Source organism: Rhinolophus ferrumequinum, chromosome 20, assembly GCF_004115265.2.
Source record: "Rhinolophus ferrumequinum isolate MPI-CBG mRhiFer1 chromosome 20, mRhiFer1_v1.p, whole genome shotgun sequence".
NCBI lineage: Eukaryota > Metazoa > Chordata > Mammalia > Chiroptera > Rhinolophidae > Rhinolophus > Rhinolophus ferrumequinum.
The window spans coordinates 32,085,458-32,099,686 of NC_046303.1; the positions used below are offsets into that span (position 1 = coordinate 32,085,458).

General features: G+C 32.1%; 1 non-coding gene across 1 annotated transcript; it reads right to left on the reverse strand.

Annotated features, from left to right (window-relative positions):
* Positions 1-12,877: 12,877 nt before the first annotated feature.
* On the reverse strand, positions 12,878-12,985 carry LOC117012578 (U6 spliceosomal RNA). Its single transcript, XR_004421187.1, has one exon. It is a non-coding gene; the product is annotated as a U6 spliceosomal RNA (small nuclear RNA).
* Between the last annotated feature and the right edge of the window lie 1,244 nt (positions 12,986-14,229).

Genomic DNA, 14,229 nt, shown 5'->3' on the forward strand with positions numbered 1-14,229 from the left:
TCAAAGAAAAGGTAATAATTTGCTACAGTTACTAGGGGCCTCAAAGAAACCATTGTATGTTTGTAGTTGAATTTAAGTTACAGAAAATTCTGCTAAAGCTTTTCAAGTTGCATTTAATACATTGAGTGAGTCAGAGATGAGAAATGTTCTAAATCAATAACCAGCCTTCTAATGTGACTGTTATATAATTCCCCAAGAGGAGATCTAGGAGACCTAAAGCAATATGACTTCTAGTCAAGCCCAGACAACTTGCCACCCTCTTCTCTCAAGGGAAAGGATGAACACATGGGGATGACAAAAGACTACCCACTGGGATTCTATTGATTTTCACATGTTATTTTCCCTTCTGCTTGCCTCCCCCACCAATTTCTCACTCCCTGCTATTTCTTTCCCTGCCAGCATAGCAGAGAAAAAATAAATGTGGTTATTGGTACAAATTGGTGAATATTGTACGTATTGGTACTTTGAGTAAAGTTTTCTATTTCTGTTCACAGTGTAAGAATGCACATAGAGCAGGGGAAGTTTTCTATAGCTCTACTGGTCCCATTGGCCAGAAACTGACTGATATCCAGCTGAATTTAGAAATTGTTTTTTTAGGATGACCTTTAAATGTGTTGTTTTATAGATAATTAGGATTTAAATTAGATTTCAGAGAGCCAGCATAGCAAAGTGGTGAAGGAATAAACTCTGGAACAAAATCCGAATCCCACATTCTATTAGGTGTATAATTTTGGGTAAATTACTTAACCTCTTTGTACCTCAGTTTCCTCATTTGTAAATTGAAGCTAACCATAGTGTGTACCTGCTAGCCTTGTTGTGGATCACATATTAATATGTTGATATGTAAAGCATTTAGAACATGCCTCGCTCACGGTAAATGCAATTTAAGTGTTTGCTATCATAGGTTCACAATCCCTTATTTGTAATTCTAAAGTTGAAAAGCTGGAAAACATGGCACATTTTGTAGCAAACTCATTAAGTGGTAAGATCTGACATGAACTGATCTGTGGCAAGTTATAGACTTTATTTATCTCACCTTGTGTGAATATCCATATGTATGTATGATGGAAGAATTATTGATGAAGAAATATTGATTAGTGAATGATTAAGAGCTACTGCCAGATCCCCCTGGCGTTGTTCCATGAGATATCCGCAACTTTCTTAAATCTAAGAAGTTCTGAGTTCCAAAAGACATCAGGTCCCAAGGATTTTGCAAAAAGATTGTTGATCAGTGTTTTAATCATTTCATAGGGTCGTAGAGCCAATCTTGTTGTTTATTTGTGGACACAAGTAGTTTGAAAATATGGAAGCTTTCATAACACGGTGGAGTTATACAACACAGTGATCCACCAAGGCTGGGGAATGGATGTTCTGATTAGTACAGAGTTGATACATGTAATTATCCATGGATTACAAAATTTTGAAGAGTTTTGCTGAGTACCATCAACCCCAAAACGTCCTTTAATAAGTGCACCCTATATTTTTTGAGTGTGTGTTTTTTTTTGTTTGATTTTTTTTGTGTGTGCCAAATACTATGCTAAACAATTTACATGAATTCTTATTTAGTCTTCTCAAAAGCCCAGTAAAGTGAGTTTTATCATGATCTCACTTTATACACAAATAAATTGAGAGGCCACATAGTCAGTGAAACACAAAAACCTGTCTGGGCACTCTATACCTGTGCCCTTAAATGAGAATTTATTATTCTTTGATAATTCAGAAATTGTAACCTAGGGCATTATTTTCCAAAGACATTAAGAAAATAATAATAATAATACTAACAGTAGTAGTAAGAAAGAATTTATGATGCCTTTACTATATGTCATTGTACTAAGAGTAGAGTCATCCCTCAGCTGTGAGCAAGTGTGAGCTAGTTAAAAGGAATTGGTTCAAAACATCTTAACAAACGCTGTTTCATTATATTCAGTTTCATTAGATTCATTATTCTGTGTCGAATGATTCAGGATGAAAGGTGAATAAAACACAGGTTTTGCTTTTTAGGAGACTATAATCCCAGGTAAAGTGGTTGCTCTGGGGGTTAATATGTATATATTACCCCCCAAAAAAGGCAAAACCTATATATCTATATCTATATCTATATCTATATATATATATCTCCTTAATTTATATCCTATATATATCCTTTCATATATATATATATATATATATATATATCCTTAATATATATATCCTTAACTTTTTACCTCAGTTTATAGTTAATAATATACTATTAATAGTTCACATAATATAGAAGCCATTTAAGTATATATGTCTTTTATTCCCAACCAATCCTTTATGTGATAATTTTCATATGTGTTGCATCTACATAAATTATAAATACCACAAGAACATTTTATAATTTTTGGCTTAAACACCTAGGAGTATTTTAAAGATATTAAGTGGGAAGATATCTACATTGCCAAGTATTTTTATTCCTTCCTGAAGATCTGAAGTTTCATTGGTTATCATTTCCCTTCACTCTGAAGAATTTTATTTAGCATTTCAGCAGATATACTGGGTGACAAATTTTCTTAGCTTTATTTGAAAATTTTATTATTTCATCTTCATTCTTGCTGTGCATGGAATTCTGGGTTGACATTTTTTTTTTCTTTCACCATCTTGGAGATAATTGTTTCATGAAATTCTGGTCTCCATAGTTTCAGATGAAAAGTCTGTCAGCATTTGAATTATTGTTCCCTGTGTAATTATGTCATTTTTTTCTGACTGCTGTCAAGATTTTCTCTTTTTCTTTGGTTTTTTGCAACTAGACTATGAGATGCCTACACATAGCTTCTTCATATATATCATGTTCATGGTTCACCAAGCTTCTTCAGTATCTATGTTTATGCCTTTAGTCAAATTTTGGAAATTTTTGACTGTTGTTTCTTAAAATACGAGGTGTGATAAAAAAAAATATGGTGAATATTTAACTAAAAAAATTCCATTACAGTAAAAGACACATTGCCATTAATCCCCCTCAAAATACTCCCCCTTGCTTCAACCACACTTATCCCATCATTTTTGCCTCTTTCTGAAGCAGTTCTGGAAGTCCTCTTTCATGAGTGTCTTCATCCTCTCATGACAATGCTCTGTGTTACATATTGCTTCTGGTACGGCAATTTCTGTCAAATAAAAACATTACGATGTATCCTTATCCACCTTGTTCACCTGATCTGGCACCCTGTGACTTCTGGCTCTTCCCTAAAGTCAAAATGACCGTGAAAGGAAAACGTTTTGAATTGATTCAGGACATCAAGGCAGCCATGACAGCGCAACTAAAGACACTCAAAAAAGAGGACTTCCAGAACTGCTTCAGAAAGTGGCAAGAACGATGGGATAAGTGTGTTCGAAGTGAGGGCGGGAGTATTTTGAGGGGGATTCATGGCAATGTGTCTTTTACTGTAATGAAATATTAGAAAATCATAGTCAAGATACAGGAACTATGTGAAAGAAACAAATGAATTCTAAAAATGAAAAATGAAATCTGCAATTAAAAAAAAATCCTTGGATAGGCTTAGCAAAAAAATACACATAACAGATAAATATTTTGTTTTAATTTTTTTATTGGGGAATATTGGGGAATAGTGTGTTTTTCCAGGACCCATCACATCCAAGTCAAGTCCTTGTTTCCAATCTAGTTGTGGAGGGCGCAGCTCACTGGCACATGTGGGAATTGAACCAGCGACCTTGGTGTTATGATCACTGCACTCTAACCAAATGAGCCAAATGGTTGCCCTAATATTTTTTTTTTTTTAAATTTAAACATTCGCCGTGTTTTTGGATCACACCTCGTAGTTTGTTTTTCTGCCACATTCTTTCATTCTGGGACTCCAATTATACATGTGTTAGATTTTTTTGATATTGTCCCAGGGTTCTCTGAGTCTTGCGGGTTCTCTGAGTCTTGGTTCATTTTCTTCTAATTTTTCTTGGGGGGTGGAGTGCCTTTTTTTTTTTCTTCAGCTAAATAATTTCTATTCTTGTATCATCAATTTCACTGTTTCCTCTGTTTTCTCTGTTTTTTTTTGCTAAGCCTTTCCAAGGGTTGTTTTTTTCTTTTGTTTTGTTTTGCAAAGATTTCATTTTTCACTTTTAGGATTCATTAGTTTCTTTCATATAGTTCCTGTATCTTTACTAACATTTCTTAATATTTCATTTATTACCAGAATATTTTTGTTTATGTCACTGACTATGATTATAATAGCTGCTTTAAAATTCTTGCTTGTGTTAAAATTAAATACAAAATAGAGACCAGTCTTGAAAATTCCCTGAGCAGACAAAATCATTCAAATCACACAAGTAAAACTGAATTTAAATTAATTTAGTAAAGCAAGTGAAATAATTTGGGCTGCTTCTTATGTAAATACTTCTGATAATCATAAGAGAAACGTAAGTCATATTCCTAAAAATGGCACAAGATAATCACTTTTAACCAATCCCTTGCCATCTGGAAACCCCATTGTAATAACCAGTCATTTTAAAGATCAAACAATTTTCACCTTTTCACTTTATAAGCCATCCTATAATGTCATGCCCCTGAGCTTCATATCAATTTTAAATTTGAAAGCTCCCAGTTTGTGAACTATTTTATATGCACAATAAACTCTTACTAAATACTATTTATTGGTTTGGTGGTTTTAATTTTGCTACTTAATCCAAGGTCACAAAGATTTTATCCTATATATTCTTCTATAAAAGTTATAGTTTTATATATGTAGGACTGTGATCCATTTCCAGTTAATGTTTACGTATGATGTGAGGTACGTCTAAATTTATTTTTAGTGTCTGGACATTTTTTCTATTTTTTTAAGATTCTTTTCCCATCAAACTATCTTGTTACTTTTGTCAAAAGTCAATTGGCTGTAAATGTCAGTTTATTTCTGGACTGTCTTTTCTGTTCTATTGGTCTATGTGTCTATCCTTACACCAGAACCACATTGTTCAGATTACTATAGCTTTACAGTATGTTTTGAAATCAAACAGTATAACTCTCCTAACTTTTTTCTTCTTTTTCAAAATTGTTTTGGCTATTCTAGGTGATTTGCATCTCTATATAAATTTTAAGATCTACTTTTTAATTTCTACAAAATAAAACTACTGGGTTTTGATATTTATTGTGTTGAGTCTATGACTCAAACTTGAGTATAGCTCAAACTTGAATGTGTAGCTCAATTTATGGAGCATGGCTTTTTCAAAAATGTTGAATCTTCCAGTGCATGAATATGCCGTATTTTCCTTTTGTTTAAGTCTTTTTTCATTTCTTTCAGCAGTATTTTAAAGTTTTTGGTATATAGTTTTTGAACTACTTTTATTAAACGTATTTATCAGTATTCTATTATTTTTAATATTGTTATTGGAATTGTTTTTTTTTTTAATTAGGAGGAAAGATTTCAGACTGTCACTATTAAGTATAATGTTAATTGTAGGTTTTTTGGTAGATTCCCTTTATTAAAATGAATAAATGTCTTTCTATTGCTATTTTTGAGAGTTTTTTTTTTATCATAAACAGATGTTGGATTTTATCAAATTCAACTAGAGATTTGATCAGAGTTTATATAGAAAACTTAGGGCTTCCTGTTTCTCTTCTTTCTGAGATTCAACAGCTATGACCCCTTTGAACTTGTCCTCTGGTTCTATTGCCTAAAAAGCTTACAGATTTGTACTGGAGTTTTACCTAACCTAAATATGGCATGAATACAGCCTCTTACTCTACATGTTATAAAAAAGAGAAATTCACCCCATGCTATCCTTCTTCCAAGTTTAATTGCCTCCAGAATTGGTTTACTTTTGTTCATTTTCTAGTACCTCTAGTTAGTTGTATTTTGTTCAGTAATTATAGTTGTTATCTCTGGGTGGATTTATCTGGTAGGAGTTTACTCCACCAGATTGAAAGTACATCTCTCATTGATTGAATTTTGTATATTAAACCAAGTTTGCATACTTTGACTATATCCCACTTGTTCTATTGACCATAATAATAATCTATTTTTCTAAATGTTTCATATGTCCTTTAAAAGAATATGTATTCTGTTGTGTTGGAAGTAGTATTCAATACAGGTTGTTTAAGTCAAGTTTAGGAATACTTTCTGATGTTTTTATCTTTATGATTTTATACTTTCCTGAATCCAATTTGTTTTTACATGTAAGGTCTTTATACCTATGTTTCTAAGAATACTGGCTTATAATTTTTCTTCCTTGTAATATCCTTGACAGACTTTAGTATCAGATTATGTTGGCCACATAAAACAAGGTAGAAGTGTTCCCTCTCTTCATTAGAAAAGTGTTTTTTGGTTTTTTTTTAAATGTTTTCGATAGTTCACCATGGATCTATCTGGACCTGGATTTTTATTTTTGGGAAGACTTTTCATTACAGATTCAATTTCTTTAACAGGTATAGGACTATTTTAATTTTGTATATCATATTAATATGTTATGAGAAGGTGTGATTTCAACAATTTTTTATTTCATCCTAATTCTCAAATGCTGTAACATAAAATTGTTCATAATACCCTTTTATTATACTTTGAATGACTGTAAAATCTTTAATAATGTTCACTTCTTAAATTTCTTATAATGGTAATTTGTGTTTTCTTTTATATTATTTTCTGGTTTGGCCTCTCTAAAAGTTAATCCATTTTATCATTTATTTTCAAATAATGGCTTTAAAAATATTTTTTTAAATGTTTGTTTATGGTTTACTGATTCTGTTCTTATCCTTATTATTTTCTTTCTTTTGCTTCCTACTTTTGAGATAGAAACATAGGTAACTGGTTTTTAACTTTTCTTATTTTCTAATAATTGCAATTAAGCCTTTATCTTTTCACATAAGTTTTGATATATTTTATATTTTCATTATCATTCAATTAAAAATAATTCCTATTTTCAATCACTGTTTCTTTGACTTATGAGTTACCTAGAATTGTATTGTTTAATTTCTAAACTTGTGGAGGGTTTTCTAAATATCTCTTGATATATTAATTTCTAGCTTAATTACTACTGGTGAAAGAATTTATTGTTTGACTCAATTTTTTTCAAGTTTATTTGAGATCAGATGGTCTACTTTACTAAGTGATTCATACACACCTTAAAAGAATATGAATTCCGTCGTATTGGATGGAGTTTTATATAGGTCAATTAGGTCAATGAGCTGTGTTTTTCTACATTCTTATTTATATCTTTGTCTTCTTTGATTATTACTAAATTTTGTTAACCTCTCCAACCAGGATTGTGCATTATCTTTCTCCTTTGAGCTCTGTCAAGTTATTGCTTAACATACTTTGACACTGTTAATAGATGCATATATATACATACATACATACATACATATATATATATATGTATGTATATGTAAATATACAGAGGGTGCCCAAAAAATGTATTCACATTGTAAGAAAGGCAAAAACTGTATTAAAATTGTAACACTCAATATATACCAATAACAAAGATGAATACAAGTCATGTTTGACTTCTGCAATTGCAAGAGGTGGTCAAAGTGGTTGCCACTGGCATAATTTTAATACAGATTTTTCCTTTCTTAAAATGTATGTACACTTTTTTGGCACCCTCTGTGTGTGTGTGTGTGTGTGTGTGTGTGTGTGATATATATAGTACACTTTTGAATTGACTGTTTTAAAAAATTACATTTTTATGTCTCTATTTCTAGTTATTACTATTGTTTGCCTTAAAGTTTACTTTATCTGATCTTAGTAAACACCTCTCTTTTAGTTAGTGTTTGCATATCACCTTTTTTTCCATATATTTCTTTCAACTTTTGTTTTCTTACATTCAATGTGGGTGCCTTGTAAGCAGATACAGATTTTAAAAAAATGTATTTTGAATAATTTTCTTTTAATTGTAGTATGTAGTCAATTTATATTTAATTTAATTACTAATATATTTGTGTTTAAATTTTTTTTAATTAAAGTTTATTGGGGTAACAATTGTTAGTAAAGTTACATAGATTTCAGGTGTACAATTCTGTAATACATCATCTATATATCACATTGTGTGTTCGCCACCCAGAGTCAGTTCTCTTTCCATCACCATATATTTGATCCCCTTTACCCTCTTCTACCAACCCATCACTCCATTACCCTCTGGTAACCACTAAACTATTGTCTGTGTCTATGAATTTTGTTTCTTCATTTGTTTTTGTTGTTCTTTTGTTTTTTTCAGTTTTATATACCACATATCAGTGAAATAATATAGTTCTCTACTTTTTCTGTCTGACTTACTTCGCTTAGCATTATAATCTCAAGATCCATCCACGTTGTCGCAAATGGATTCATCTTTTTTCATCTTTCTTATGGCCAAATAGTATTCCATTATATATATATATATATACCACAACTTCTTTATCCAATCATCTATCGAAGGACACTTTGATTGTTTTCACATCTTGGCCAGTGTAAATAAAGCTGCAATGAACATCGGAGCACATATATGTTTACGTTACGGAAAAATGTTTTCAGATTGTTTGGGTAGATACCCAGGAGAGGGATTGCTGGGTCATTGATAATTATATTCTTAATTTTTTGAGGAACCTCCACACTGCCTTCCATAGCGGCTGCACCAGTCTGCATTCCCATCAACAGTGTACGAGGGTTCCTTTTTCTCCGCAGCCTCTCCAACACTTGTTACTATTTGTCTTATTGATGATAGCCATTCTAATTGGTGTGAGGTGGTATCCCCTTGCGGATTTTATTTGCATTTCTCTGATGATTGGTGATGTTGAGCATTTTTTCATATGTCTCTTGGCGATTTGTATGTCCTCTTTGGAGAAATGTCTCTTCAGGTCCTCTGCCCATTTTTTAATTGGATTGTTTGTTTTTTGTTGTTGAGTTGTATGAGTTCCTTATATATTTTGGATATTAGCCCCTTATCGGAGGCGTTGTTTGCAAAAATTTCTCCCATTTGGTTGGTTGCCTCTTTATTTTGCCAATGGTTTCTTTTGCTGTGCAGAAGCTTTTTAGTTTGATATAGTTACAGGTCAATGGAATAGAACTGAGAACCCAGAAATAAATTCACATAAATATGGACAGATAATTTTCGACAAAGAAGCCAAAAACATGCAATGGAGAAAAGACAGCCTCTTCAATAAATGGTGCTGGGAGAATTGGAAAGCCACATGCAAAAGAATGAAATTAGACTCCTATCTGTTACCATGTACCAAAATTAATTCAAAATGGATCAAAGACCTTAACATAAGACCTGAAACAGTAAACTGCATAGAAGAAAACATAGGTACTAAACTTATGGGCCTCGGGTTCAAAGAGAATTTTATGAATTTGACTTCAAAGGCAAGGGAAGTAAAAGCTAAAATAGATTTATGTTTAAATTTACTACATTAGGCTTGATTTAAATTTACTTCTTCTTGCCTTTGTCTCCTTTTCTTCTTTTTCTAACTTTATTTGAATTAATAAGTATATTTTATTCTTTTTCTACTTCTATTAGCTTCGTAGTAATGCATTAAAAATATTCTTTTGTCGTTAGTTAATGTAGAGATTACAACATACATCCTTGAACTATTACTGTCTACATTAAGTTATAATCTGCCTGAAATAAGTGTTTTTATTGTTTTCTGGACGATGTAAGGATCTTTCAAACATTCTGATTCCATTAACTTTCTCACCTTTTGTGCTATTGTTGTGATATGTTAGTTTCCATATATTTTAAGTTAAATAAGACCTTGTTTTGTGATCCATTTTTAAAGAAACTTTTTTTAAAAATCAACTCACACTGATTAAGAATTACTTACATTCTGAATTTTTGTTGCTCTTCCTTAATTCCTGTATCACACAACTTTCAGCTGGATCATTTTCCTTTTAACTGAAGAACTCTTGTAGTATTTCTTTTAACATATATCTACAATGGATTTTTTCAGTTTTGTTTCTTAACTTGATTAAATTTATAACAGCTTTATTGGGATATAATTCACATACCATAAAATTTACCCCTTTAAAGTACGACAAATGTAAATATAGTAAAAACCTGGTGGTTTTTATTATATTTACAGAGTTGTAAATATATTATCTAATTTTATTATATTTACAGAGTTGTAAATACTAATTTTAGAATATTTTTAGCACTCCTGAACAGAAACTTTGTACAGGAAACCTTGTACCTATTATCAGTCAGTCCATATTCCATTTTCTTCCCAGCCCCTGGAAGCTGATAATCACTTTCTGTCATTATAAATTTGCCTGTTATGGACATTTCATATAAATGGAATCACAAAATATGGCCTTTGTGTGACTTCTTTCACTTAACGTAATATTTTCAAGGTATATAACATGTATAAGTACTTCATTTCTTTTTATGACCAAATACTATTCTATTGTATGGATATACCACATTTTATATTACTTATCAGTGACATTTGGATTGTTTCTACTTTTTTGGCTATTATGAATTCTGCTATGAACATTCATGTACACATTTTGGTGTGGACATATGCTTTTAGTTCTCTTGAATATACTCGTATTAACACCAAGTCTAACTTTTTGAGGAACTGCCAAACTTTTTCCCCAAAGTGGTTGCAAAATGTTATAATCCCACAAGAAATGTATGAGGTTTCCAATTTCTCCACATACTGACCAATACCTTTTATTCTCTGTCTTTTTATTTTAGTGATCTTAATGGCTGGGAGATGGTTTCTCATTGTGGTTTTGATTTGCATTTGAATAATGAGAAATATCTATAGAAATCCTTTGCTCATGTTTAAATTTGGTTGTCTTTTTATTGTTGAGTTGTAAGAGTTCTTTATACTAGATGCGTCCTGTATCATATATGTGATTTGCTAATATTTTCTTACATTTTGTGAGTTGTATTTTTTTTCTTGATGATGTCCTTTGAAGTGCAAATGTTTTAATTTGATGAAATCCAATTTATTTCTTTTTGTAGCTGTGCTTTTGGTGGAATATTGAAAAAACTACTGCCAAATCTAAAGTCTTGAAGATTAAGGTCTTGTAAATACACCTGTTTTCTTCCAAAAGTTTTATGGCTTTAGCTTTACATTTAGGGCTACAATCCATTTTGAGTTAATTTTGAGTTACAGGTTCAATTTTATTGTTTTGCATGTAGATATGAAGTTGTTCCAGTGCCACTTTTAAAAAGACTATTCTTTCCCCCATTGAATTGTCCCCATTGAATTTTCTTTCTGACTTTCCATGTAGATGTTTTCTAGTTACTATCTTGCAGTTTATTAATCTTCACTTTTGCCGTATCTGCTATTAAATTCTGCTGTTGGATTCTTAATTTCAATTATTATATTTTCAGTTATACAATTTCCACTAATGCTTTTTAGTGGATTCCTATTTTCTTATAAATTCTTCATTATTTTCTCTATTTTCATAAATATATAAAACATTGTTATTTTAAAGTCTCTAATGATAACTCCAATATCTGGGCCATCTTTAGTTCTATTTCTATTCTCAAATTTTTCCTGATTTCTTATATGCTCCAATTTCTAGTGTTCTCTAGTAAAATTTGATAGAATATTGGACATCTGAATGAAGAATTATAGAGGTCCTTGATGATAATGTCTTTTCCCAAAGATAATTTAATTTCATTTTGATAGGAAGATAGAGTTATGGCAGATCACCTTGATGTAGCTGAGAGTGGATTCTTAACACTCATCGGACTGGGGCAGTTCTAATTTGCCTTCATTCCTTTAACATAGCCCTTATTTCTACGCTATTGTCTTTCTGTGGTCTCAAGTGCTGTCATGGGGATGTTTCCTATGTCCTCTCTACCTCTGTGAGTCCTGAATTATAATCTACACATCCTCAGTACTACCGTACTGCTAAAATCTTTGCCTTGCTCTTTAGCATAGCGCTACTTATGGCTATGTTTCTGGGAGTCATGCTTTGTGTATGTATAGTTTTGGAGGTGACAAACTCTTTGCAGGTAAATTGCATGCAGATTTTCAGGCTCACTTTTATGTGTTTTCTCTTCTTCTTCACGTCTTAACCCCACTGGCTGCCTTCAACTCAAATTCTGTCTCTTCCTCCCAGTGAGAGTGCTGCAAACCAAGTTTGTCTTTCTGTTTAGCCTGTTTCTCTCTGCTGCAGATATGCAGGTGCCTTGAGGAAAAACAGTGCAGAGACTCACCTCAGTGTGCTCACCTTCACTGCCGGACTCCTGCTTTCCAGTTCTGCCTGCTGTCTGGACCCTGATATCAAACTGTTGTTTCATGCATTTTCTAGTTGATTTTGGCAAGATGGTTATTCTGTATGTGCTTTTCTATAATAGCTTTTCTATATATGCTTTTCTGTAATAGCAGAATTTCCCCAGCTTTCTTTGGAAAAATATACAAGGGAGTCCTTACATTTTGTTGCAATATAATTCTGTCATATTAAAAACAATTTAGATACTTTTCTGGTGTTATAATTTAGGGTTTTATTTGTGACTAAAAGACTTGGAGGAGAGCCCCTAAAAGTTATATGTCAATGCTATAACATTTATACAAAGATATGACAATTCAAAATTGTAAAAGCAGACTTTTTGCTATATATAATGTACATATTTGGTGTGTGCATATGTGATATGCAATATATTAAAGAAAAACTATATTGTACCAGTATTTGGATCCATAGTTAATATGTCAACTACCATTAGCACTTAATTCACCATATTTTAATTTGTTGTGGAATGTAAAGAATATCTCAAGGATGACAATTTGGGTGGCCCAGGTCTCTTTAAAATGTCTCTAAGAAAGTCTGAACTACTGCCACTTCTCCCCTCAGTAATCTTTCTTGAGAATTAAGAGAGCCCTTCTACTGATCTTAGAAATATTGCAGCACATATAAAAGTATTTATTGACATGCTGTTGATGATTATCAAGATGCTTCTTCTACTCAGTGTTATTTTTATTTTTATTTTTTTTATGGAACGCTTCACGAATTTGCGTGTCATCCTTGCGCAGGGGCCATGCTAATCTTCTCTGTATCGTTCCAATTTTTAGTATATGTGCTGCCGAAGCGAGCACTACTCAGTGTTATTTTTAAAGTAATGATTGACAAAATATTTTTCTCTCTCTTTACCCTTGCCTGAGTTTTTGCAAACTGTAAGTATATCTACTAAGTATCAGAACAAGAACTAATCATTTCTGCCTACTCACTGTCATTGATACTTTGACAATTATCAAAAACCTTGACATTTTATTACAATCCACATTAATGATGAGCATTTCCTTTAAATCAGAACCTTCAGCTTGACTTATAGAATTGCAGAAATAGTTGTGACAATTTAAAAATTGTATTCAAGTAATATTTGTAGGGGGAAATTTAATGCATTGGAAGAAGCAAAGGAGATTACAGTCTGTATATTCTATACAATACTAAAGCTTTTGGGGATTATCTAATCCTACAGGGATATGCAACTTTGTCTCTAAGTAAGCTGTTTTACAACTCTGTGCAGAGTAGAGTTAAATTGTAGAAAATGGATAACAATGCAAATAATTCTTGTCTATAGACACGCAAAGAAATTCTGTCTAATGGAGGGAAAACATTTTTTCCTCCTGTGGAAAGACCAGTTTTGCAAATTCATCTCAAAATTGCAGATTCATAAATATGTCTTATTTGAGGTCTCCTTTAGAACCCATTGTAATGTGTTCCTCAATTAATGGGCTAACTATCTTTGACGTGTTAATTTTATATTTGTGTGAGAGTCATGATTTTATCTTTTTTTGACGATGATTTTCTAACATAATGCTCCCTTTGGTTTGGTTATTTATAGAAACTCTTAAGGAAGAGATGAATTCAGGTATGAATGGAATTCAGGCATATTGGAATGGGCGGAATGATGGTCTATGAAAATGTGAAAGACATGAGCTTGCTTCCTTCTCCAGGCTTAACATAGAGACCTACTCAACATAAGAAATAGGTGTATAAGATTACAGAGGTTGCTCAGGGTTTTGCTGTTATTGTAGTTTGTTTTAGAAGTGCCTATACAAAATCCATTTTTGCGTTAAATTTGTTCCATACGCTTCAATTATTTGTAATATGATTCCTTGTACTCTTTTTCAAAGTTTGTAGATTTGTTCAGTAATTAAAACTGCCCACACTATTGATAAAGAGTTGTTGGAATAGCTAGGGGCATGAACTATTCTATATTTACAACTCATGTACATATAGGACAGTCTCATAGGCCACTTACAAAACAAAATCTTGTTTAGTTCTGCACCACTCCCCCCGCCGCAGCAATGCAAGGAGTGATTTCCCCACCATCACC